The sequence below is a fragment of the Panthera tigris genome, chromosome E2 (genome assembly GCF_018350195.1).
Source record: "Panthera tigris isolate Pti1 chromosome E2, P.tigris_Pti1_mat1.1, whole genome shotgun sequence".
In the NCBI taxonomy this organism is placed as follows: domain Eukaryota; kingdom Metazoa; phylum Chordata; class Mammalia; order Carnivora; family Felidae; genus Panthera; species Panthera tigris.
Genome location: NC_056674.1, coordinates 59159515 through 59169542, shown reverse-complemented (window position 1 = coordinate 59169542; position 10028 = coordinate 59159515). Strand labels below are relative to the sequence as shown.

Below are 10028 nucleotides of genomic sequence, written 5' to 3'. Positions count from 1 at the left end.
TTAGTGAGTCAAGTAATCAACCAACCAACCAACCAACCAGCTACTCAACAACCAGCCTCCAACTAACCAATAGTGTGCATTGCCGTCAGTCACCTGCAGGAAGACAGCATACTGTTCCATCCCCAGGGACCTGCTGGTCTATGGGAAAGTGAGGACCCTGTCCCGCTTCTCATACCACATTCTAAGTATTTGTTTAGCATCTGCCTCCTCTTTTGGACTGGAACTTGTCTAGGGTGGGGACGGAGCCTGGGTCCTCCTTGTGCCCCTAGAGCCCAGTGCAGGGGCAGCACATTGATGGCTGGCATGGAGGGCGGGGGTGCTTGCTAAATGTTGTGCACGACACGGACCCACCCCCACAACACGGACCAACTCAGAACACTGTGGAACCAGTGGAGGAGCCTCAGTCAGATGCGGCCCAGGGGATCATACCCATCTTGGGATTTGTGTGAAAAGAAGGTTGGACGATCCTCTGGTCTGGAGAACTCCCTCCTGGGTGTAGCAGAACAAATGCTTGCCAGCATACTGCCTCCTGCTGAGTGTTCTCCCTGGGCTCCATCCTGGACCGGGGCACACCATGGCGGAAGGAGCCCTGGATTGGGGTCAGGGGTCTGGGCCCAGCTGAGCCACTAACACCTTGGGTGGCCTTGAACTGCTGGCCTCAGTCACCCTCCCTCCACCCCCGCTCCCTCATTTTATGGGCAAGGCCACTGAGGCCCCGAGACCCGAGTCCGCCCCTCTCCAAGCCCCTTCCAGGTCTGGCATTTCCAGTCTTTTCTGGCTCCTCATTAACAGAGTATTTTCCTTCTCCAGTCTGCATTCCAGCCTCCTCCCGTGGGCCCCGACCCCTGTAGCAGGGGAGTGGGCACCGTGTGAAACTCTCTGAAACGCTCACGGGGAACCTTGTCTCATCTCCCACCGAAGGGGCCAGAGGCTAACTGGCAGGCGCTCCGCATCCTGTATCAGCCCCGTAGACGTGCGCTCTGGGCCGGGGAGCCGAGCGCTGCCGGGAAACGGGCACTCGGCTGCTCCGTATCTGTTACAGGCCCCGCGGTTCACCGTCTGCTCGGAAATTGGGTAAGTGTTTTCTTACCCAAACTTGAGTAACCGCCGTTGAAATGTATGGTTGGAAAGTCTTGGCTCTCAGAACAGACCACACAGTGACTTGCCCAGTGAAACTCAATGCCCGGGGCTTACTCGGTTTTACCTACAACACCAGTGTAGGAAGAAATGGGTTTGGAGGGGCCGAGTGTCTTTCCATCCCTCTCCGAGGGGGTTCATTAGCTGGAGGAAGGCTGAGGGGTGTTGGTGCTGCTCTGCTCCCTGGCCTGGGCCTGGCTTCTGGCGTGGGGGTGGGAAGAAGGTCCCAGGGGGCTGCTGGGCCTTGGAGGCGGCCCTCCGGAGGGTTCCAGCCTCAGTGTTTTGTGCCACATTCTGGCAGGCTGCTTGACATCCAGTGCGGGCCCTGCTTAATCAGCCTCTCTCACCCGCACAGGCCAAGAAAAAGCTGTAAAGTCAGAAGGAACACTGGCACGTGTTCCGCGCCTCAGAACAGAGCAGATATTGTCCTGGCCTCCAGGTCTCTGCGGCCCTCATTCTTGTTGACCACACAAATGGTTCCAATCAGTTTGCAGAGGCTCTCCGCGGTGTTTTAAGATGTTTGCTCATTACATTCCCGGGTCGATTACCCTCCGACCTTGAACGTCACCGTTCCACCCACCCTCTCTGGCGGACACAAAGGGGAAGGGTAGGCGTGAACTGGACGTGTGGGTGTGTGTGTGCACGTGGGTGTCTGTGCCCGTGCACCCGCCTGCCTGTGTGGACCCTTGATAAATTTCCATTTCTGTGAGCTGAAGCGCCCCCCGAAAAGCCGTCACACTTGCCGAGGAGACACCCAAGGAGAGGCCGTGGGGCGTCTGGGTTATGCATGCAATGTTGGTGTGGATGGTTCTCTCCTTGGAGTGTGGGGAACATGGTCCAGTGTCCATCCACAGGATTGTATCTCACCTCCTGGGAGGCCCTTACCTGTTATGGGGCTCTGCCTACCTTTCCGCCCTGTCCCCCTGTCCCCAGGGGCTTGGAGGTATTCGTCTGAAACTCCTGTTTGGGGCTCACGATGTCTGCCATTCAACCTCTGTGAAGGACACGGGGCCTGAAAGCCATCAGGGACTTAGGGTGTTTTCCTCCTTCAGAGAGCGTCCGGTCTAAAGGCCCTTTGTGCCAAGCCTCCAGTGAGCAGATGAATAAAATAGGAAGGCCGAGGGTCTCGTCACTGCCGAACAAAGTTGGGTTTGTTGATACAGCATCAGCCTGGACTCGGAAATCGAGTCCCGCAACAGAGGACTGGGCTCCCCGCCCCCATGCTTGCAGAAAGAGCTGTCTGTGAGAGAAAACAGCCATTCTCAGTGGAACTTTATAGATATGAGGCTCGAGTCCGATTTGTTTATGTTGAGCCACAGAAGTAGGTCTGAAGAGTTCCTCCTGAGGGGCACACAGAGCTGACACGTGCTGCAAGCTGACGGGCTGAGGGGCACAGGCTGGAGACCTCCGTGTTAGTGTCTTTTTCTGGTCTTTAAGGCTTTTTTTTTTTCTGCTGAGGAAAGGAATGGTCATCGCTGCTTCCCTGCTGTGTGTTCAGCCAGGAGAATAGTGAGGAGTCAGAGGTGTTCCCTCTCTCCCTCCTGCCTCCCTCGTCGGCCCCCCGCCTGGACTCAGAGGGCTGAAGGCTTCACACAAAGGCTCCGAGGGCTCCGGCACAGGTGCCTGTGATGGGGGAAGCAAGGTCACTATTTCCACTGCATCTGTCACAGGTTGGGCTCTCTGAAACTAGATACCGAGACCAAGCTTGAGGAGGGTTGGGCAGAAGAAGTCAAATTTGGCTGCAGCCTCACCGAGCCGAGGCTGGGCGGTGGGCCGCTGGCAGTGGAGATGGCCAATCAGAGTGTCCGTGTTGGCCTAAGTGCCCAGGCCCTGGTGCGTGGGCCAGGCAGCTCTCTGCGGCTGGGATGGGCCCCGAGGGGGCCGACAGCCAGCTGACGCGCTCCCCACCATTGGCGCCCAGAACCTTCTAGACTAGCACTTCCCGGTGTGGCCCAGGACCCCAGGAATTCTGCTAAAGAAGGGCATGTGCATGGTTTCAAACATCAAAGCTGTGTCTTTATAACTGAGATCAAGGAACAACCCAAAGTTGTCTGTCTGGGATTAGACTCAATGGGTTGCCCAATGGTGGGCCTGTCCAGGGTAGGCTGTAGATGTTCCCCAGCCATGGGACTTGGGGCCGTCACTGAGTCACTTTCTCCTTGACCGAACTCTGAGCTCTTTTCCACTGAGGACCCGTCCTTGGCACGTCCTCAAGAGCCTAGTTGTAGCAAGAACCCTGCTAAGTCAGTCAAGCCAGTATCCCCCACCATGGGTATCTGATTGTCCCTGATAGATGACCAGATGTCTCAGCTCCACTGTCCCCTAGGGGGCCTAACCTCCTGGCCTGCCTTCTGTAAGAATCTGTCAGGTCAGCTTAGCCAGAGTCCCCCACCCTGATGTCCCCCCCTATTACTTTTCCATCTGCTGACCGCACCTGCTCCTTGGCTATAAATTCTCCCTTTTCCTTGCTGAATTCAGAGTGCAGTCCAGTCTCTGCCCCCCCCCCATTAATCCCATTGTGGTGAGGGTACCCCTGTTGCGATGGTCCTGAAGAGTCCACCTTACCATTTTAACCAGGGGCCTGGCCGCCTTTTCCTTGACATCCTCCTCCCTGTCCTCGTCACCGTCGCCACCACCCTCATCATCACCAGCTTCGTCACTGCCCTCATGGTCACGGGAAGATGGATTAGGCCACCTCTGTGTGCGGAGGGTGGAGTGATCGCGGGGAGGGCACGTCCCAGCTCCCTCTGACAGGCGCTGTCTCGCCTTGGAAGCCCTGTAGTGGCTGGGCAGGTGGCATGAATAATTGGAATCTGGAGCGTAAGGAAAGAGGGCACGTGAGTCTGTGATGAACTTCCTGAACATAACCAAATCCAGATTTTGGTAAAACTAGATGATGGCCAACGTGAGGGGCACATCCAGCCCCAGGGCCCCCCCAGTGTGGCCTGGAGGCTTGTTTTCTTCAGATTCAGGAAATAAGATTTCTTCCTATTCTTAGACAGGAAGACACAGCATTGCCATTTGTCAGCAGCGAGGCGGCCATGGGCTCTTGTGGGAAGGCTGCGGTTTTGGAATCAGACACGTTTAGGTTTGAGCGGCATATGTGCACCAATGGCCACGTCGGTCAACTTTTCCAAGCTCCAGTCCCGTCCTCTGAAAACAGCAGGCGCTGGTCCCTCCTGCCTCCCTGACCCCCCCCGCGCCCCCCCCCCCCCCCCGTGGCCAACGGGGAGGCGCCGTGCAGGTAGGACTCGTTCACTGCAGGTGCGAGGTGCTCCCAGGCGGTTTCAGAGGGTGAGCTGCTGAGAGGAAGTGAAGTGTCAGGCGTCTTTCTCCTCCTGCTCATGCCTCACACACCACACACAACACAAGCTTCCGCGCCAACCCTCACACTCACTCTCACACACTCATGCACGCTCACACTCCCACGTTCGCCACCCGCAGCGCTCTCCTGCACACTCACGCACCCACACCCACACACGTACCCCCCACACTCACTCTCTTACACGCTCACACATACCAACACACACACTCTCACAACTCACTCTCACACACACACTCGCACACTCTCTCTCTCACACACCACTGCAAACCCTACACCTCCTCCCCTCTGCCTGATCCCTGCATCCGGACCATCCGTACGTGTCATCTGGGGAATCCTCTCTTCTCCTCCAGAAGATGCCTCATGATATCAGTTGAGGAGAATGAACTCAACCCAGTGGCTCTTGGGGGCCAAACTCTGACCCGATGGTCTGCTGGCTCCGGGCCCTTCTGAGTAAGCAGACCCACCCAGCATACCTTGCCTGCAGGCCACCCAGCGTTTCCCCTGCAGGAAGCCCGTGGGTGGGCCCCCTCCCAGTGGGCTGCCCCACAGGCAGTCCTCCCTGTCACTGGGAGCCCTTTCTTGTGATGGGAGAGCCAGGCGTGGGGGGGGGGGCGGTGTCTTCTCTCACCCAAGGCTGCAGAGGACCCCAGCCTCTCTCCTGGGGGCTGGGTAAGCCAGCTCTGACTGGTCTCCTGCAGGCAGTGCTCAGCTTGGGAGCGCAGTCAGCTTGCTTGCTCTATTGCAAGCCCTCAATAAATGCGGCTGAGTAGATGTTTTTCCCAACTGAGTGGGCTTGTCCATACCTGGACCTCCCAAAGTCTCGGGCATGAAGGGCTCGTCCGCTGATTTTGCCCAGTCTGTGTCCAACTTTCTTTCATTCCTTGAAGAAGTCACCTGGTCCTGGTGGGTACGAGACCCAGACTCAGCAGAAAGAGCTCTCTGTCCTTTCTCCCCACAGCAGTTGATTCGGAGGTGTCCTGTGACCAGACAAGTCCAGTGAGAGCCCTCGATGAGGGTCTTTGGGAACACGGCAAAAGAGATGCCCCGTTGTCCTGGGTTCACCAAACTGTGAGGATCTGAACACGAGAATTGGGACACTCTTGTGCAAGACCTTACCCGAAATGAAATGGGTGCAAAGACGGGCAGCAGAGGGAAGGAGAGAGAAGAGGCACGGGGACGCTGTCTGAGCCTTTGGACCACGCTAACTGCAGCACGGAGAAACAGTTCCTGCCCCGATGGGTGTGCGCCAGCTTGACGTGGGCCTCTGTGGTCTGTAACCTGAAGTGTTTTAACACAGGGTGCAGATTTAGGGATGCTTACAAATCTGCTTAAAATTGCTTGGAAAGTCAGATTTAAACCCAGAGCTTTATAACGATAGTGACTACAGTCACTATAGCTGGCATTCATGGAGGGCTTTTATGCCGGAGATTATACAAAGGGTTTTAAACATTTTTTTCTGGAATAAGTCGTTAAAACCACCCTGTTCCCATCTTTGTCGTCATCATCGTCATGATCACCATCATCATCACTGCTATGGGCTGAATGTTTGTGTCCTCCCCCAAATCCATCCACTGAAGCCCAAATCTGCAATGTGCTGATGTTAGGGGGGGATTAATTAGGGTTGGATGAGGTTACGAGGGTGAGACCCCTGTAATGGGATCAGTATCCTTAGAAGAAGATGAAAACAGATTGAAATTGTCTCTCCCTACACCAAGTGAGGACACACAAGAAGGCAGCCATCTGCAGGCCAGGAAGAGGGCCCTTACCAACATCCTAACTATGTTGGCACTCGGATCTTGGACTTCCCAGCCTCCAGAACCATGAAGAATAAATGTCTGATGTTTAAGCCACTGAGTCTGTGGTATTTTGTTGTAGCAGTCCAAACTGGTAAGACTGTCACCGTCACCATCATTATTAAAATCATCATCACCACCATCACCAGCAGCCTCATCACCATTATCACTGCCATCATCACCACCACCGTCATTGTCATTATCCTCACCATCATCTCATCTCCACCACCATCATGACCATCACCGTCATCGTCACCATCACCACCACCATCATCATCACCACCACCGTCATTGTCATTATCCTCACCATCATCTCATCTCCACCACCATCATGACCATCACCACCATCTTCACCATCATGACCATCACCATCACTATCCCATCATCACCACTATCATCATCATCATCACCATCACCATCACCACCATCATTACCATTACCATCATCATCACAATCATCACTACCATCATCATCTTCATGAGTTAAGTTTTGCATATTCCCATAAACACACATTCTATTTCAACCCTCTGGTGGCGTCTTTAGCCCAGTGATGTCTCTTCACATTAGAGGGGGTAGCAGGAATGGGTTGGGGCACTGGGGTTAGGCTGCCCAGGTTCATGTATTGGGTATTAGCTGTGTCCCCTGGACAGGTGGTTTGGCTTCCCTAGGCCTTGGTGTCCTTGTCCATATGGTGGGAAAGATAACAGGATCCTAGTCCAGGTGCAGATGTTGACTTTCACAATTATGAGGTCAGGTGTGCTCACCTGTGCCTTTCCTTATTTCTTCACTGTAATCAAACTTCTTTCTTGAGATTCCATTTCCACTGAGTGTGGGGAGATCCAATCTGCCTATTCGAAGGGACTCAGTCACACCTGGTTAGAGACTGTGGGCTTGGAGGGTCAGTTTCCTCTGCATCCCGTCTCCTTCTCTTACCCCCAGGAGTCTAAAGTCCTGCCAGAGCTTACGTGTCCTTCCAGCGTAAGTGGTGGGCACCTGGTCCGTGTGTCATTCTCTGTCGTCATTGTTTTTTTTTCCTAAATGTAGCTGCTGATGTATTTTAAAGATTGAGTTAACATTCACATAACACACAATTAACCACTTCAAAATGTTCAATTCAGTGGAATCTAGTATGTTCAGTGTTATGCAACTGTCACCTCTATCTAGTCCCAAAACATTATTGTCACCCCAAAGGAGACCCTTTCGGCAGTCACTCCTGATAGCCTCCTTTCTCCCCAGGCTCTGGCAACCACTAGTCTGCTTTCTGTCTCTCTGGATTTATTGATTCTGGATGTTTATATAAATGGAATCATGTGGTTATTTGTGACCAGCTTTTGTCACTTAGCATAATGTTTCTTAGGCTCATCTGCATTGTAGCATGGGTCAGTACTTCATTCCTTTTTATGGCTGACTAATGGTCCATTGTGTGGATAAGCCACATTTTATGTGTCTGTTTGTTTGCTAATGTTTCCACCTTGGAGCTACTGTGGATAATCCTCCCATGAACATTCTTGTACAACTTGTTGTTTCAGTTCTTTTTCGGTATATTCCTATGAGTGAATTGCTGGCTTATGTGGTACTCCTATGTTTAACTTTTTGATGGACTGCTAAAATCTTCCATAGTAACTCAGTCCTTTTACATTCCCATCAGCAATGTACGAGGGTTCCAATTTCTCTGTATCTCCTGAGGTCTTTATGCATGCTCTATTTTGTAGCCATTTCAAATCCACATATCTGTGTTCCGTGGATTTCCTTAAGCCTTACTGGGTGTGTGAGCTCCTTGGGTTGCTGAGTGCAGTTTTACAGGTTGTGTATTGCACAATCCTAGGCACCATTCACATAATAATAAAGGGATATTTGTATATTATGTAAATACAATAATGTTTATATATTCTATAAAGTGGCGGCAGAGCGTCTTGGGGAGTAAGGATTTGCACAGGGGTGCCATGTGGGTGAGCTGTGGTGTCAGATTCCCTAGAGCCTCAGCCCCACCTCCGCCCACTCCAGCTGGCCCGGAGCCTGCACCCTTAGCCACCACTTCATCTTGCCGTTCCAGCACTCCCATGACAATGATTGTCGTGTTGTGCTTCCCGCATATTTCCTTTAGCGCTTGGTTCATAGACCTGGTTAAAACGTTGAGACAAGTTCCATCTTAGTAGCCTTTGCTTAAAGAAGAAGTGCTTTTGAAATTTCATTAGTCTCTGTCTAATTGCCCTCAGGGCTGCAAGGGGAGAGCCAGACACAAATCCCTGGGGAACCAGCACATTCTCGGGCATGATCTAATTGGACTGTCTCAGCAGCCCTGCAGGCAGGAAGGGACTTTTGTGTTCCCTTTGCAGACCAGGAAGTGAGGCTCACAAGGTGAACTGCTTTGCTCAAAGCCTCCCAGTGAGGAATGCTGGTCCTAAGTAACATTTTCTGAGCGCCTGCTGTATGCTAGATGCTGTTGTAAGCCTCGGTCTCCCCTTCCCTTCTTCTGTGGTGAGTATCGTCTCCAGCCTACCTGTGGGGAATGTTAGGGCACTGAGGAGGTAGGCCTGGGGTCCCAGTGCGGTGGAGCGGAGGGCCCTATTCTCGTAGTATCGGAGCTGGTGGATGGCTCTTGGGAGGGTGGGACGTTGAGACACCACGGAGAGCATCATTTTGGAGGCTAAGCTTGGTGTCCAATGTCATTCAAGTTCAAGCGTGGAGCCTGGGCTTGGTGCCTGTATGGGAAGGACGGTGGCTGTTGATTCCACAAGCGTTTGATGGATGTCGCCGACACGGAGGGAAGGATGCATCTGGTCTGGCTGATGAACCGGGATTCTTACTGGTTCTGAATTTTGTGGCAACATTGTCCTTTTCTTTTTTCTTTTTTCAAACTCTTTATTCGCGGGGCGCCTGGGTGGCTCAGTCGGTTGAGCGTCTGACTGTGGCTCAGGTCGTGACCTCCTGGTTCGTGGGTTCAAGCCCCGCGTTGGGCTCTGTGTTGACAGCTCGGAGCCTGCCTCGGATCCTGTGTCTCCCTCTCTCTCTCTGCCCCTCCCCTGCTCATGCTCTGTCTCTCTCTGTCCCAAAAATAAATAAAAACATTAAAAAAAAATTTTAAAAAGTTATTTATTTCAATTCAAGTTAGTTAAGCTACAGTGTAGTGTTGGTTTCCAGAGTAGATTTCCATGATTCATCACTTACATACAACACCAGTGCTCATCCCACCAAGTGCCCTCCTCAATGCCTATCACCCATCTAGCCCATCCCCCCCCCCCCCCCCACCTCTCTCCATTGACCCTCAGTTTGTTCTCTGTCTTTGTGACTCTCTTGTGGTTTGCTTCCTTGTCTGTTTTTACTTTATTTTTCCTTTTTTATTACTGGAAGATTATGCTCTGCAGCACTCTATGATCTGAGGCTTTTTACAGCAAATCCCTGCTCTTGGTTTCCAAGGGAGGGTGTGGGTGGGGATCTCTGAGGTCCGCTTAGTGAGGCCAACTCAGAGCTACAGGGGTTGCCCTTGAAGCAGCCCGGAAGTTAGGCATTAGGCCTGGGGTGTGGGGTACAGGTGAGTCAGCGTTCCACGCTCGTGGTGCTTGCGTTCTTGTCTGGAGCAGGACAGTCAGGAAGGAGACAGAGCCGGTTTGGGAGTGATGGATGCCTGGCGGGAGCCAACAGGGCACAGCGATACAAATGACCGGGGTGCACACTTGCTTCGGATGGGAAAGGCGTCTCTGAGCAGGCGGCACTTGCTAGAAAACTTCTGCCTCAGGAAGGAGCCAGCCATAGGACAGCCTGGAAGGGGAAGT

The 10028-nt window shown here is 52.9% G+C and overlaps 1 non-coding gene across 1 annotated transcript; it reads left to right on the top strand.

Annotated features, from left to right (window-relative positions):
- The first annotated feature begins 9130 nt into the window (after positions 1-9130).
- On the top strand, positions 9131-9215 carry TRNAH-GUG. The gene has a single exon. It is a non-coding gene; the product is annotated as a tRNA-His (tRNA).
- Positions 9216-10028: the final 813 nt, after the last annotated feature.